The sequence below is a fragment of the Pelecanus crispus genome, chromosome 3, assembly GCF_030463565.1.
Source record: "Pelecanus crispus isolate bPelCri1 chromosome 3, bPelCri1.pri, whole genome shotgun sequence".
Classification (NCBI taxonomy): Eukaryota; Metazoa; Chordata; class Aves; order Pelecaniformes; family Pelecanidae; genus Pelecanus; species Pelecanus crispus.
This window is the reverse complement of record NC_134645.1, coordinates 36,868,936-36,886,668: the sequence shown is the minus strand read 5'-3', so window position 1 is coordinate 36,886,668 and position 17,733 is coordinate 36,868,936. Positions and strand designations below refer to the sequence as shown.

General features: G+C 38.8%; 1 long non-coding RNA gene across 2 annotated transcripts in view; it reads right to left on the bottom strand.

The window, feature by feature from the left end:
* LOC142593357 (uncharacterized) overlaps nucleotides 1-17,733 on the bottom strand; it is a 54,316-nt gene that overhangs the window by 22,701 nt on the left and 13,882 nt on the right. The window contains exon 1 of one of the 2 annotated variants that reach the window (XR_012830965.1): nucleotides 716-1,056. The exons of the other annotated variant lie outside the window; for it this stretch is intronic. This is a non-coding gene — a long non-coding RNA (uncharacterized LOC142593357). Of the gene's footprint in view, nucleotides 1-715; nucleotides 1,057-17,733 lie in introns of those variants that run through there. 2 annotated transcript variants of the gene reach the window in all.

Here is a 17,733-nt window from a genome sequence, read left to right as displayed (position 1 = left end):
TGATAAATATGAGAAGCAAAGGCAAAATGTATTTTCAAGGGACACTATCCTGCAGATACAAACAGTGAAAAACAGTGCATTTTTCTCACAATATATAAAATTTGTAAACTGGTGCTTCGCTGCATTTTTTTTTTCCCTAAATCAGATCAATTATTTCTTAGTAGCTCACTCTGGTCAGGGATCACAGAATTCTAGGGACCATTTAATTGGAACCCTAAACCCCAGGAGAGGTGGTTTCTTGGAATGTCACGGAGCTTGCTGCTCATTTAGCACGTTGTGCTATGAGTTCATATCTGGGAGAGACAGTGGAGCTCACACTGTGTTAGAAAATCTCCAGGGAGTGGCAGAATTTTGAAAAAGTTTGACTACTAACCAGGTGAAATCATCACAGTGATGCTTTGCAATTGTTAATGATCAAAATTTCCAACCTTGTAGCTAGAGGCCTGTTTTGCAACCCTCTGAGGGGTCACTTCAAAGCCACAGTACAGCATCTCCCTTTTCCCATGTGAATGCGGTGACAGTTTGCACGACCCACTGCCTAACGCTTCTACGTATTAGACAACGCAGTGGGTCAAAATGAGTCAGCCTACAAACGATGAGTTGAAATCACAGGTTTATATTACAAAAAAACCTTATAAACCCCATAAGGAATTGGGTCCTGTTATCCTTGGCACTGTACCACTAAGTAGCAGAGCTCCTATCCCAAACAACTCACCATCTCGATTGCTGACAAGACACCACAGGAGGAGGAAACACAGGAACAGGATCGGGATGGATAAGCATAAAAACAGCTTGAAGAAAAGCAGAAGTCCAAGCTTCTCCTTTTCCTAACCGTTTATTTACGCCCTTTGGCAGGATGGCAGAAGTGCAGATGCCTTAAACCTACTGTATTTACCCTTAAAGAAAAATTTTCTTCTTCACTGCACTTGGTACTGTTTCCCCATTGCTTTATCAGCAAAAGATTACCACAGTTCAAGCATCTCGGATGTTCACATGCTGATGCAAATTCTGAAAGACTGGGAATGTTTGCCAGTTACTCAAATGCTGCAACAGGCAGACACCCACAGGTACAGATGCAACATGGTGAAATACTCAGGTCTGCAGTAAAGCTTAATCACACTATCAAACACAGCTGTATCAGTCACATGCTGGGGATTTCCCAGCTGCAGACTCTATCTCCCAAAGCACACGTAGTTTGAAACAGTTCAGTCACTATGTAATCAGCAACCATGTGACAATTTCATTTTCTCCTTCAAAACATCCAAACAAGTCTGGATTCAGAAAGACTGTGCGGCTCAGCCACTGTGACTCTTTCTTAGTACTTTTTCTACATTTATCATGTCAAATATAACACTGCTGCTACAGTAGGGCTGTACTGGCTTTTCAGAAAGTACTTCTACGATCTTCATTCAGGAAGGAAATAAATGTTCTTATGTACTCACAAGATCTAAAGATTTCTTTGGCAACAAGATCTGGACAAATCATATCAAGACCACAGGTTAAATGTGTGACACTCAGGCATCATAACGTTTTGAGTCTCTATCACTGGAAAATATCAGATAAAATCTGTATAAGATGATGACCATTTTAACAGAGTACAAAATAACTAGGAATTAGGAAAAGCAAAGCCTGCATTTAAAATCCTTTGTACGTTCTAATTCCACTTGCTTATTGTTTCTCTCCTTCCTCAGTTACAAAACAGACTGCAAGCCCATGAAAGAAGGGGTGCAGCTGAATTTTGTCAGCTGTCTTTTCCTCTCTGCTCCTCATCTATCAAGTATCCTGTTCTGTATAAGACCATAAAAAAAAATATATTTACTTTTGCTGCCTTCTGGTATACCGCTGGGGAAGGCATGCTGGTAAAAATTCTGTATAGAGAACATAATGTTGTGATGAAATATATCTGAAATCTCCTTTTTGCAGCATCACTTCTTGAACAGATGCCATTATCCTCAGAGTAAGTATTGTCAGAAGGATAACAGACAAATGAGTGCATGACTTGGGAAGACTTCATTAACAGGGCTTTTATGAAAATCCACCCCCCATGGTAATCTTACCTTTTAGAAAAACCTCTAAAAGAGGATGGTGCAAGTGTTACCTCTTTCTGATCTGGAGATAAGCTGGAGTAAGGCAGGAGAATGTTAAAGTAGCAACACCTGAGGAAGTTGGTAAGAAGACAAATACAGTACATGCTCAAACAGTCCCTGAAGAAATTGAATTAATGTGGCAAAGAGTATTAAAAGATGGTATTTTTCAGGCCTTTATGTACTGAGACCGGAAGAGGTAATAAGTCAGAGAACATAAAATTATCACCAATGCAAAAGAACGATGCCATTGTTATTAGCGAACATTGTGCAATGATTCACCTGATTTAAATGCTAAGAAGAAAAACACACTAAGAGGGCAGAATGAGTAAGAGAGATGAGGGAGACACTGCTGTATAAAGCCATAAGCATGGTACACGTGTTACAATTGCCAGTAACCTGCAACTTCAGTATCCTAGCAGAGTAATTAAAATGATGACTGAAATTGATGTGGGAAAGTTAGAAGAAAGAAGTTTCTTTAAGAAGAAATCTTAGGATGGTCAAGAATTTCTAATTCCACAATCAAGGAGAAGATAATTTTGGCTAAAAATTGTGTCTTCTTTCACTACTCAAGTGTGAGCAGCAGTTCATAATAAAAAGTACTTTATAATAAATGAAGATAAAGAGAAACAGTAAAAAGTACTTTATAATAAATGAAGATAAGGAGAAACAGTAATAATCCATATGAATTATGAAAAAAAAATATCAATAAGGGAAGCTAGAAACATTAACAACAAAAAAAATCAAGACTACAATAGTCCTAGCAGTTATATAAACCTTTTGCCATATGGAAGTGATAAAATTTTTAATAGTGACGCAGGAGAGACAGAAATTTTTAGAAATATTTCTATCCCATATTTGAACAGATGTTCTTATGTCACATGATGATGTCGAACTATTTTCCAGTCCCTTAGTAACCAAGCAGGATGTTATACAACAGGTAGTAAAAATAAACATTTTAAAATCAGCCAATCCATCTACCTCACACCTAAGAACTAAGACTGAGAAGGCCTGAGAACTGATCATGTTTATTTTAATAAATTAAGGCATTCCAGGGAAATTCCATTTGACTGGAAAAGTGCTAATGTTGTGCCAATAATAACAAAGGCCAGCAGATGACTCAGAGAGCTAATGGATAGTTAGTCTGATGTTACTTCCAGGTAATAAAGCTGTTATAAAATTAATAAAAAATTAAAGTACCAGAATATAATTAATATCAGTCAACCCAGTTTTGTGGCAAATAAATCTTGTAAACTAAAGTTATTGCATTGTTTGATGAGACAGATGTTTGGCTGATGAAAGTAATTGTATATCTGTAACATATTTGTAGAGAGCAGTTGACTTAATAGTGTATGACATTCTCATCATGAAAATTAGCGCAACACAATATCAATAAAATGTGTTAAAGGGACTGAAAACTGAAAGATCTAACAAAGTAATAATGAATGTAGACTTGTAAAAAACTTTAGGGCCTATCACTTGTGATTTGGAAATAAATATAAATCATCAGTGATTTGGAAATAAAAATACACATCCATGATAATAAGATTTGTGAGATTAATAAAATTGTGGGGATGAAAGCTGAAGACAGTCATGTAGACCAATTTGAATCACTTAATAAACTAAGCCCATTCTGATTAAACATGTCTTGATAGAGCCAAATGCAAAGGGATTAGAACTAAAAGCTCCACTAGCAGCCAAGTCTCCTCACTGGAAAACACGTGGTCTGAAAGGTACCATGGATTACAGGTGACAAACAGCCGACATTGTAGCACACCCCCCCAATATTATCCTTGTATGCATAGGTACAAAAGCAAAACAGATTTATACAACTGTATGCAACACTGGTGAAACCTGCAGTGAAACACCACACGAAGTTTCACATTTTGGAAAGAATGTTTTCAAAACAAAATAGAAAAAAGCAGACAAAATGATTGGAAGAGGAAAATGTCTTACAGCAACACATTTGAAGGAAAGACTTAAAGTTCACTTGTTAACATTATTAACTAGCTTGACAATGTATCACAGAAGATACTGGCTCCTACAGGGTTCTTTAGCATAAACATAAAGTTCAAGTAGGAAACATGACATATTAAACAACAAGTTATAAATAACTCAAATTACCATAGGAATTCTCAATGGCATCTTTAGCTCTTGAGGTCTTCAAGCCTGGATACCTTGTCGAGTCTTGTGGCTCAGCATGTATTTGGATGCTTACTACTGAAGTTGAACACAAAATACTCCATACAGAGGTAACTGGGTAATAATCACCTATGACAGAGAGAGCAAATTAACTGACTTAGTAGCTCCTTCTGGCTTTTTTTTTTTTCCCCTGTGGCTACAGTAAATACATTTTACTCTTTTTTCTGAAGAAGTGAGCTGACACCACTTCGCTAATTTTGGAATACTCTGTGTTGAGATCTGCCAGAAATCACTAAAGATTGTCAGATCCTCAGGCTTATTGTCAGAATGGGTATTCCCTGGAAAGTAAAAGGGTTTTGTTTAAAGAAAAGGTAGGGGGGAGAGGGAAGCGAAAATCCTAAGCCTGATCCCATTGACATTAATATGTGATTTGTCATTGATTTGCAGAGGCAAGATCTGGAGCAAAGAGTTCATAACACTATGGAAATAGTTCTAATTTTCTAAGTTTGGGGTTCTTAATTCCACTCACAATTTCTTCAGGAGCAACTGCTTGGCTCTGTGCATGGTGTAATAATGACAGTCAGATCTTCCGCTTTTCCAGAAATAGCCATGTTGTAAGCTGCTGCTTCCTTGTTTTATGTATTTACAGACATCAACAAGCCTATATAAAGCCTCTCCATAATTTGTTCATATACAGTAGTTTTCCTTTTGATATATTTTTAGATCAATTGCACTTAAACAATACTTCCTCAACCCACTGAACTTTGCTCTGGGACAGATGATCAAGAGAAATGCAAATACTGTACTGTTTAAAGGATGACAGCCAACAGTACTTCATCCACAGTACTTGTTGAAAGGGTAGGGTACTATGAAGTACAAAGAGTTTAGCGTGACTCCAAAGTGGTGCAGCACTCATGCTTACAAACTCTGTATTTGCCCTTTGATTTGCCTCCAAAGGAAGATAGGTGTAAATTTATCAATGTGCAAAAGCAGAAGCTAACTCATGATCTTTCTGTTTTCTAATAAATGGTGGCACTTTGAAGAAAACAGCTTTAAGCCTCCTTGCAAATAATTTTATCAAAGGGAAAACTGTAAGGAGTAAGATGACTCATCGAGGAAAAGCTGTGTCCATGTGCTCCTTTCCTTCTTTGGTACAAGGTACAAAAAAAGCTGTAAACATTTGGAGAGAGTATATTTTCCTAAGGCTAGGTTGTTGTGTGCCTTCAAGCATATTACCTTAGAATATCAGGAATGTCAAGCCTACCCTTTTCTGAATTTTCCAGTCTAGAGGATATAAACTGGCCCAACTTCTGGTTACTGGCTCTGGTACAGAAAACCTTTCTATCAGATTCTGCCAGTCCCTTCAGAGAAAGAGGAGTGGCTAAGTACAGCCATGTCTCCAAGACTTTTCATGGTCTAAAGAGCTTGACTGCTAAAGCAGCAGAGTGGACAAAAGTCACAAAAAACTGTGGAGACATCAGGATTTTTTTTACATGGTTAAAGTACAAGCTAAATTAGTCCCAATTACAGTACTGAGCACTGTTGCATGAATAGATTTTCCCCTCACAGGGTGTAAAGTACACCACAAAAATTCATCGCGGTTTTGGAAACACAATTTTCAGCTACTTTGTGTGCTATGAAAACTCTCCTGTTCTGATTCTGTTTTGATCCCAGGCAGCTAATGCATGTCTTACCGTGCAGAGTACTCGCACAGGGAGAGAACCTGTTAGCATGTCCCCATTGGATGAACAGACTCTCTATGTGCAAATTTTGTTTTAAAATGCTGATTAGCCACATAATTAACAATCAGAATATTGAGGAGAAAAGCACTTGTCACATCTGTAGTTTGCAATGATTATACCTGAGTTGAGAATCCACTGTACATTAGAATATACACACGCACACCTCGCTACATCTTAGTGAGGAAAAAATGCAGCAATTTCATCACACAACAGCTCAGCAGGTAAATAAAAAACTTACATGTTGAAAAAACATTACAATCTTAATTTTTGTGCTTTCTAACTGGAAATTGTTGAGATATTGTATTTAACAACCATTTAATTTGTTTTTCAACATAGTCTTACATTACTAGACTATTTTGAGTGGTGATTTTTAAAAGATGGTCACAAACTAAACACAGTTATAGAAGGACATCCCCTGGATAGAAGATCCCTAAAGAACTAGGATATTAGTGGTTCAAATGGATGACCCTTTTCCCTATGACTCATTACTGGGCTAATTTACGCCATACAGCACCATACCACGTAGGAGGTCACACATCTGCTAGCATTTTCAAGATGACAGAGTGATAGAGGCCACGACAAATATCACTTTGGGTGAGTATTCCACCAATTTCCATTTCCCTCTGAAGATTCAACTAAAGGTGATGTTCTTCACTCGCAGACATACAGTGTTTCTAAATACTCTCTACGGGTTGCAACATCTCATTACTTAGATTCAGAATACCTGTGTGGTCAACAAAGAAAGCCAAAGTGTATACATCAGTGCAAAACAGAATAAAGTTATGTCTGCTTCGTAGGAACAAGACTTTCTTGTAGAACCAATTATACTGCAACCCCTGTTCTGCTGGCAGAACTAGAGATACATGCAGGTGGCATATTCTGCAGCCGGTAATCCAGAAGAGACTACTGAAAAAGAATCAGGCACTAAAGAATAACACTGGGAATGAAGACAGACATTTTGAGATGGAGAGTGGTATGAACATGAAATGAGATGGAAAATGATTGACACAGGGACAGGCAGGACGGGCACATAAACTGTACAAGAAAAGGCCTGGGAAGGGTGGAAGCATATGGCTATATCATGTGCAACTGAAGTCAGCGAGAGCTGACTCAAACTGGCAAAAAGCGAAGAATATGCGTAAAGGTGAAAGAATGGTGATGCATAGGGGGTGTGTTGGTGCTGGTTTCGCAAGAATCTGAAGCTAAGTAGCCGAGGCTTATAGTCTGAATTTGATGGAAGATGAAAAGCTGGTACAGGCAACGTTTCTTCAGCTGTTAAACTTGTATTAGGCAAAATTCAGTCTATCATAACTGAAATGCATGCCTACTATGAATGCTTCAAGCCACCACGAATTGCCTTTCAGGATCCTGCAGAGCCCTGTCATACATGTGGTCTGGATCTTAAATAATTTTAAGAGGGTCTTGTCCTGTAAAACTCCAACAACTCACTCAGTAACAAATGTCCTGAAGTTTCAGCAGGAAAAATGCCCCTTTCCCAGTTGTTACCTATCCTGCCTGCCCCTTCAGGACCTTTGCAAATAAACAGAGAAGTTTTGCTACGCTTACTCACAACTAATAGCCCCCATCACATGGCAGCCTGCTGGAACCCAGTGACATGGCTTGCATGAGTTAGGATTACAGAATCAAGCCTACGGAGACTAATGGATAAGCTGCTCCTACCCAGTAATCTAAAATTATTTGCTGGCCTCCAGACTCAGTTTCTATGTTCTCTCCTGAGTCATGCTACCTTTCAGCCCTGAATCCTAATGAATCTGACCACGCCTCTGCGCTGTTGATCACTAATAAGTCTTCCCTATCTCTGTTGTCCCAGTGCCGTGCTTTAAGAAAAGTGAAGAATGTAGCCTTTGTGGCAGCACTGAGTGAACACCACTTTTAAGGAGAATGTCCCAAATCTCATTAAAAAGAGATAAAGCCACCTGGATCCTAAGACAGTCAGTTTAAAAAAAAAAAAAATCCCACAAAACTATTTTGAAACCAATTTACTAAGAAAAACAGAAAGGAAAACAAGTTTGCTGCCAAGCCCTTGTCATCTATTACCACATGAACAAAGCACTCAATGACTGACTCTAATACCATTGCCAATTATTATGACAACATACAGTATAATCGTATTATGTTTACAATATAATACATGTGAGTATTCGATAGAGCCTGGCAGGACTTCAGTCACTGCCTCTTTTATGCTTTAAAAATCAATTTTTCAAACTAAGTTTGCTGTATAACATGTTCCCTAATTACATACTTTACTGTATAGAGAACAAGAAATTATATTGAAAGTGATTTCAGGCAAACCTCTTAACATTTAGTGAGATAAACCATTTTTGTTCACACACATTGCACCACTACCAGCCAACATAATGTCTCTATTATATAGACATGCCCCATCTCATTCCCACTGACATTAGTGGCAAGTTTTGCAGAAGTTTCAACTGAAGCAAAATCAAGACCAAAATGTTCTGAGCCTAGTTTTAAGGGGGTTCTTGCCTCACTGTTTATTCTACAATTGCAAGTAACTATAAAGGTCAACAGGATCATTTAAACATCTGCTTAATTTGCGAATGACATCAAATAACAAACTTACCAAATGACTCAATTTACATTTGCCAAATCACATGCCAAATACAAGCAGGAGGTTGCCTTGGAAAATATGAACTAAAGACATATGCTCAGACTCAACTGCTTAGTAAGAGACTCCATTGTCAGCCCATAGCCAATAACTCAGTCAAATTTCTGGGCAGGCTACCCAGATAAATTTGCAGATAAATCAGGACACAGGTGCAGAGATACTTAAAATACCTTAAGTGCACCATGCCTAAGCAACAGCACACAAATATCACTATAATGATTCTCAGGTAAGCCTGAGTTCAGAAGTAACATGGTTCACACAGCTCTTCATCTGAGTTAATGAACCTCACTAGATTAAAGATATCACTATAAATTATTATAATGCACCAGCTTGGGTGCCGCTCCACTGAGCATCCAGTTTCAGAGACTTCTTAGCTCAGGATCAGCTAAGAATAAATGAAATCAATTTAGGTTTTAAAGTTTAGATTTAAAAGCAGTAGTATTATCCACAGCTTCCTTTTCTCCAGACTATCCTGGTCCCTCACTATCATGGCTTAAATGCATTTCTACAATAAAATGTTACTTAATGTAATAACTGAATTAGCAAAAATAGAAAAAGAAGTGATGTTGATGAATTGATGTAATGGGTAAAAGCCTGGTTGGATAGTTGGTTTCAGAAGGTAGTGGTTAATGGGTTGCCCTCAATCTGGAGGCTGGAGTACCGCACAGGTCTACGTTGGGACCACGTTTGTTTTACATCTGTCAGTGACCTGGAGGAGGCAATGAAGTGTGCTCTCACCAAGTTTCCAGGTGACACCAAACTGGGCAGACCAGTCAAATATGCTCGAGAGCAGGGTCACCAGCCAAAGGGACCTAGATAGGCTAGAGGGTTGGGCTGATATGAAATTATGAAATTCAACAAGGACAAATGAAAGTCTTGCACTTGGGAAGGAAAAACCCCATGCAGCAGTACAGGCTGGAGACCAACTGGTTGGGCAGCTGGGGACACTGGCAGCAACAACATGAGCCAGCAGCGTGCCCTGGCAGCAAAGAAGGGCAACACATCCTGGGCTGCTCCACGAGGCACACAGCCAGTAGATCATGAGAAGTGATTATCCCCCTTCACTCAGCAGGCTTTCAGCTGCATCAAGAACACTGCACCCAGTTTTGGGCCTCCCAGTATACAAATGCTGATAAACCAGAGTGAGTGCACTGAAGAGCCACCAAGATGATCAGGAGGCTACAGCAGAGGCTGGGTGAGGAAATGCTGAGGGAAGGGAGCTTGTTCAGCCTGGAGAAGAGGTGGCTTTGGGAGGACCTAATGGCAGCTTTTCAATACCTGTGAGTAAATCACCAGGAAGATGAAGCCAGGCTCTTCTCAGCACTGTGTGGCAGAAGGATGAGACAGAAAAGGACAAACTGAACAAGAAAGGGTCCAACTTGATATAAGGATAAACTTTTCCACCAGCCAAGCATTGGAGCAGGTTGTCCAAAGAGGTTGCATAGCCTCAATCCTTAGCAGTGTTCAAGACATAACTGAATAAATCCCTGAGCACATGCATATGGATACCACAACTTGAACTCCAGTTACTGACAAACACTGGCTTGTTCTGCTATTGAAAGGCGCTCAGAAACACTTGCCACCACTGGCAGCTCCAAAGCACAGCCCTGGTTACATGGGGGCAGAGTCAGAGCAAGTAACAATTGCAGGGATGTCTTGAATATGATGTTTGGCTTAGAAATTTTAGTGCTGGCACAGTGGTCTGAGTGGAGCTGCTTTGCAAATACCTGAAGAATGTCTGGAACCTCTTAGAGACTTCTCTGGTCACTGTTGGGGGATATATTTTCACACTTCACTATTATGCAATCTAAGATCCATGTATAAACTTAACAGGAAGATTTGGAGTATGTGCTTGTATTTCCATAGCACTGGCTAAAGAGAAAACAATTGAGAGTATCAGGCTGGAGAGAAACTTCTAGGGTAATTCCTCAAGTATCTGTCTTGGGACATACTTAGTATTTTCCCTTGTGACCCTGGCACAGAAATTAGGTCTGCAATAAGCTGTTAGTACAAAGAAGGACTTTATTCCACACCAAAGGAGAACGGGTAACTGCAGTAACAGAAACAGAATGAAATCAGATAAAATAAAGTGCATGGTCATACACATAGGAGTAAAAATTCTTGTGACAAGTTGGAAATAACAAATGAGGAGAAAGGAGAGGGTGTATTAGTCCATCAGAGAATGACTATGAGCAATCACTGTGATGTGGCGCAGATAACACTAAGATATTCTGGGTGAGATATTACCAGAAAAGACAGAGAAGTATTAATGTCAGAATACTAAGTGCTAATCAGAGTGAAACATATTACATGTAAGGTCTTGTCACTCATATTCAAGAAAAATTAAATCAAAATAGAGCAATTACAGAGAAGTCTGACTTAAGCTCCCAGGCAACACAGTAATAAAAATAAGATAAATGCTAAAGATGTAGATAAAATGTCTGTTATGAAAGACAAGTCTGATCAAACTATTAACAAGCTGACAAAATTCACTACTTTGAATATTTCCTTTACAATATCCTTCATGTGTAAATAATTATAATTTAAAATGACCAGCATTATGTACTACTTTGTTCCTCTAGACATCAATTTGAGCATATTTTTCTTCTGGATATCTCTTTTTTTCCATCTTGTGTTCCAGGACTATGGATAGCAGCAACTCTGAAATTTATTTCAACATGGTTCCTCAAAAATATAGACAAACTTCTGCTATTCTCTAAGAGCTACAGGAAATTTTAGCAGAAATATCAGTTACTGAGGAGAAACAGAAATGACAGAGTTTGATTTCATCATCAAAAAAAAGTCTGTGTAATTACGAATTTGTATTGCTGGAATCGGGAATCTTATTGTCATTCTTCAGGCAAGGCCACTGAAAAGAACCTGATTTTTCCCCCACTAACACGACAGACTTTGTTTCCAAGGCTGCCAGTAAACGTACAGTATTCTTAAAGTCAGACATAATGTTAAGCATTACATGGCACTTTGCCTGTTCAATTAATCCTCACGGCTCTCCTGGTGGGTAGTTTAGAGACCTGCCTAAGGCCACAAAAGTAAATCAACTAGGATAAGAACACAGCAGTGTCCATCTCCCCGGTGTGTGCTGACCATTAGACCATGCTCCTCTTCTAAGAACGGATCCTGGCAAATTCCAAGCTTTATGGGAAAGAGGTTCTATTTAAACATTTAAAAGTTTAAAGCACTTACTGGAACAGAAAAAAGGAAATGGAAACAGAAAAGATGAGAAATCCAAGTTAATCCAAGAAACATGATATCAATTGATCACAGTGCAGTCTGGAAGGAAAATACAATTGATACAAAGGCAAAGAAATCAAATAAAAAAAGATATTCCTTCAGTGACTGATGCAAAGATGCTCAAATTGCAGCTAGGGGTGATTAATTTGTTCTCACCCCTACTGTACGATGAAAACTAGAAAGCTAAACATTAAGAAATGTCATCTATTGATAATATATATCTTTCTTACAACTGTGTAAAAGTGGCAAAATATGAGTCTGAAATTGCTATTAGAATTGCTGTTCAGTGCTTTAGAAGTGGCTTACTCACCAAATAGACTGCTTACTCACTGCAAGGGAGTGTTTTGGTGCACCTGTGTTCCTGGAAAATGATAGCATGAAAATTCTCCTGGCTTTTAATGTCTTTTCTAGATCTAGTATTGATATTTTGATGACAAATTGTTATTTTTGGTGACAGTTTCAATTTGTTCCAGGTATCAGGAACGTGACACTGTTAATGGAAATAATGCTGACATTTACAAAGTTTATGATGTTACCAATCTAGACAGAAAGAAGGAAACACACAGGCAAGTATCCTAAATATTAAGCAAATACCACGTTCATTTAGGAAATAAATTTTCATTATTTTTGAAATATTACTTTGTACCTAAGAAGTAACTGGAGCCAGGTCAGTATGGTCTTATATATACCTAGAGGACAGCAATATTATTTTGCTATGAAAATCAGAATCTTTCATTAGAGAATTTGAACTTTTTTTTTTTATAAAAAAAAAGAGAAAAATAGGGAGTTCCCACTCTGCAGCTTGGAAAACTGAAGTCTCATAATCAAGAGCTCAAAAGTCAAGTTCTGTTATTCATATCATACAGTATCTTGTTCCATGTGTAGCCACAGTAACTCACTGCCAATACTTTCACAGCACAGTATTACTTAGAAACAAGAATGCAAAATCCAGCTCAAAGGTTTTAGCGAGAAGTTCAGAAGAAAATCTTGGCTTTGTGGTTCCTCATTCTGCCCTCTAGTTTTCAGATTGTTCAGTCCCTCATAGGATCATCTCTGAGGGAAATACTTGAATCCATGCCCTCCTCTGTGTCCTATACTTGCTTTCTGGAATTAATATAGCTGGTATAATTAAAAAAATAAACCTCATCTAGGTTACCTCAGAAACTTATCTGGCCCTCTCTTAATACAAGAACAGGAGAAGAATAATGGTCCAATTTCTTTCCCTCTGTCCTCAGATGGGTCAATATGACATAGGTGGGGACTTGACCCCCTGCCTTTCATAGGCAAGTGAGTCACTCCTACGATTAAGAACAGAGACATTAATGTATATCCGATCCTTAAACCCCAAGGTCAAATCAAACTCTTTTCTCTTTCAGATACTATTAACTCGGAGAATATGAGACTTTTTTCTTTTTCCCCTTAACGTTTCATTGAGTTTTAATTCGAATTTATTTTTAATTTAAGGATTCCCTTAGATCTGTTTTCTTGAGTTTCATTTTTTTCAAAAGTTTTCTTAACATTTTCCCTCAAAATTTAAGCTCTTCTTTCTTTCCAAGGTTTAGATGACATTATAAAATGAATACTGTTTCTTTAAAGCTGACACAGTAGGAACGAGCAGGCTGTCTTAGATTGCAGACCATTTCATTTCTCATAAGCATGCTATCATTAGCTACCTTTAGGAGAATGAATTATATTGATTGGTTCAAATCAAACTTGTGACCTGGTGGCAGTATTAGATGTTTGTTACAAAGCATCATCTCCTCATTAATCTTTCATTAGACAGCGTGATCCGAGAAGCCAGCAACAGTCACACCACGCTTACTTTCTCGAGTGATGCCACCACAGAGGGCTCCCTTATTGGATCACAGCAATTACTGGCCTTACAACGCAGATTTGGAAAGCCTTATCAAATTTCCTCTTAGGTATGGCAAGCTTACAAATAATCATGTGCTGTTTCTTGGGTGAGGACATCACAGAATTACACCAAAATGCAGTAAGCTCAAGTAATTTGCAATTAAACATGTGACTTTTGATTCTGAGATGATACATCTTCATTTACAGCATATGCAGTATTTTACAGAAAGATGAAATACATAAAATTAAGGTGTCTTAAAAAGTTCCAGTCAAAGAATAGAAAACTGCCAAATCAGATTTCTTTATGGGAGAAATGAAGCAGAATCTCTGGTATCTGGATTGCTGGCATCTTAGTGCCGTGATTTAAAGGAACTGAATAACGACTGCAAGTAAACAGCAGACAGTATGAGAAAGAAGCATCTGTTCCTGAGTACCTAAGCACTGCTGGAACACAGCCCAGAGGGGGACATCAGTTCTTATTTTCAGCTCAACAGCACATCATACAAGGCTTGAGGGGGAAAGTGGGGAATTGTGCAACTCTAATAATACATGATTATTTGCGTGCAAACATAAAAAAGGTTAAAATTTTAGTGGCTCCGAGTGAAGAAGAGCCTTAATGTACTGCAACTGATCTGTACTTCCAGGGATCCTCAGGCTTACAAGTACAAGGCCTGTATCACTAAGCCATTTTCTGCAGTCATATAAAGGTAGCGTTAAAATCTGAACACAAGACATCCCATTAACCTCTGCAACCATTAAAATAAAAAGGCCTAGCAAAGGACAAAATAACTTTCGATTAGAAGAGAACTTAAAAATGCACACTGCAGAAATGTTCTTACTTATGCAGCTTAAAAATGATTCTGGCTAAACTACCAAGTTTTGATCAGGGATATGGAAAAGTGACATGCACACTGCACACCGATGCAACGTAACCACCTCACTATTGCCTTAGGCAAAGGTGGTGAACGCCTTCCAGTCCCACAGATGTTACACCTCCTAGAAACATCATCCATGGCTACACCCATGGCAAACCCAATGAAGTTGTCCACTGTCAATATGACTGTGAAAGGACAGGCAGCCTACCTAGAGTATAAAAATGAAGACTGACTTCCTTTCCCACATGAAAAAAGACCCCCAAAAAGACATCTCCAGGACAGGTAGATATAGCTAATGCTGTAAATTGTGGGTTCATCTCACTATGGGTAGTACAAAACATCAGTGTGACACTCACTACACAAGCTCCAGTGGTTCAGAGTTTGGAACTTGCTCTTAAGAAGATAATTGGAGTTTTAGGAAACTGAAGTTCCTCCTTTTTTATTATGGTGTTGGCTCAGGCACTTAGTTAAGTACTTATCTCCTCTTGTGCTCAACAGGAAACTTCTATCATTGTTCTCTCAAGTCCCTCCACCAAAGCACGGGTATTTGGAGAAGCAAAATGATACCACCCTAATTCATGATATACTCTATCATATCTTGCATGATAAAAATCATAACCCAGGTTGTGGTAACAGCAAAGACAGACAAGATGAGCTGACCCATATTTCTATGAGAAGCAGATCTGCTGTACTAATCTGGACCTAGTATTTGTCAGAAAAATCAGTCTTCGAGTTTCACACTAACCTCAAAACCATCATGAGGTTCCTCTGTGAGGAACATGGACTTTGGAAAGATTTAAACTGTCCCATGCTGTCTTAGCTCACATGCTAGTGTTCTCTGGAGCTACCAGACAAGTTTCAGGTAAGTATTCTGAAAAAAGATGCCAGTCTCTGGTGAAAAACTTTTCAATTGTGAACATGCCATTCTGATGCAGAAACTGAGACTGGTAAGAGGAAGAAGATACACAAGCACTGTCAAAAGAAAATTAAATAAAACAAGGGTTTTTATATATATACACACACACACATGTATCTTCAGTTGCACATAACAGTCATTTAAAAAAAAAAGACCAAAATTTAAATATTTACAAGAGAAAAACATGCATTTATCATAGCCTTCCAGTGCATTTACATTACAGAATTAAACATTTTAGCAACAATAGGTGAATACAACAAATACGCTCCCAATTCTAATGAAAGCTGTCAAGCTAATATGCCTTAGGCAAGATTGTAAGCCAACAAACAGACTTTCTGGATTACAGTCCCGAGTCTTGACAAAATGCAGTAATAATAACGTTAATAAGCCTAATTAATATTCAGACACATGCACATGAAAAATTTTAACCAGTGCAACTGTCTTAGAAGTTACCCGGAGATTATTTCAGCCATAATTGAAAAGTAGGCATCTATGGAGCAAAAGGTAACAGCTGTTTTACACAACTCTTTTGGTTGGGGAATATATTCCAACTGAAACTGCAGAAATAATTTAGGCAGCTATATAAATATAATTTAAGGACACACAGGTTAACAATCTTGAAAAGAATCTTTACTGACCACAAATGGCTTCTTTCCAAAAGACACCTCTGTATCACAGCATTCTACTACACCTTCCTAGAAGCATGAATCCCAAATACTGAATATTTAATACTAATTCCTAGAACACAGACATGGTCACTGGATGTTCCTAATCCAAGTTTTTATTGATACTAATGGACCCTGACTCATAAAATGTGATAAAAATCAAAGCACAGTAATAAAAACTGTGTGAGCCATATCAGTTAATCACATGCACCATACACCTATTTTAAGCGTGAGGCTCATAGACTGTTATTTGTTCTTTTTAACTCCTGAAAACATATACATTAAGGAACAGTTGTACTGTTAACTTACTCTAAGTTTTCCGTTGTTTGCATATTACTACCATACTGTGAAATGTTGAAACAGGAAGGAATTATACAATGCTCTGACTTTTAAATTCCATATAATTAATAAGCAATCCTTAAGAAGCAGTAGATGTGTGAAAGACAAACTGATTACCCCCGATATCAATACAGGCTGGGGGATGAAGGGATTGAGAACAGCCCTGCGGAGAAGGACTTGGGGGTACTGGTGGATGAAAAGCTGGACATGAGCCAACAATGTGCACTTGCAGCCCAGAAAGCCAACCGTATCCTGGGCTGCATCAAAAGAAGCGTGGCCAGCAGGTCGAGGGAGGTGATTCTGCCCCTCTGCTCTGCTCTGGTGAGACCTCACCTGGAGCACTGCGTCCAGCTCTGGGGCCCTCAGCACAAGAAGGACATGGACCTGTTGGAGTGGGTCCAGAGGAAGGCCACAAAAATGATCCAAGGGCTGGAGCACCTCTCCTATGAGGGCAGGCTGAGAGAGTTGGGGTTGTTCAGCCTGGAAAAGAGAAGGCTCCAAGGGGAGACTTGATTGCAGCCTTTCAGTACTTAAAGGGGGCCTACAGGAAGGATAGGGAGAATCTTTTTAGCAAGGCTTGTTGTGACAGGACAAGGAATAATGGATTTAAACTAAAGAAGAATAGATTTAGACCAGACATAAGAAAGAAGGGTGGTGAAGCACTGGAAGAGGTTGCCCAGAGAGGTGATAGAGGCCCCATCCCTGGCAACATTCAAGGTGAGGTTGGACAGGGCTCTGAGCAACCTGATCTGGTTAAAGCTGTCCCTGCTCCCCGCAGGGGAGCTGGGCCAGATGACCTCTAAAGGTCCCTTCCAACCCAAAGCATTCTATGATTCTACATCTAGAAGGACCAAGAAAGGCATAATTTCATTTTCCAACTTACCAAGCCTCGGAATTCCTTGCGCAAATTGATGGAGATTACGTAGGTGTCATCATGATCATGGTCATACAAGCCTATCATAATGGAGCCAGAGGCAGTTTACATTTTTCAACAATGTTATTCATTTACCCAAGAAGTCAGAAGTGGGTCATTTCCAATAGTAAACAATAATGCGACATATGAAACATGTCTGACATAACTGACTTACCGGTAAACCAGTCCACATAAAGCCATTTGTGTTAAGGGGAAAAATAAAGACTGGAATAGCAGAACACTGATTGACAAGGTATACAGCTCCACAATTCTTGACTAAACTGCAAGCAGCTAGATGTATTTT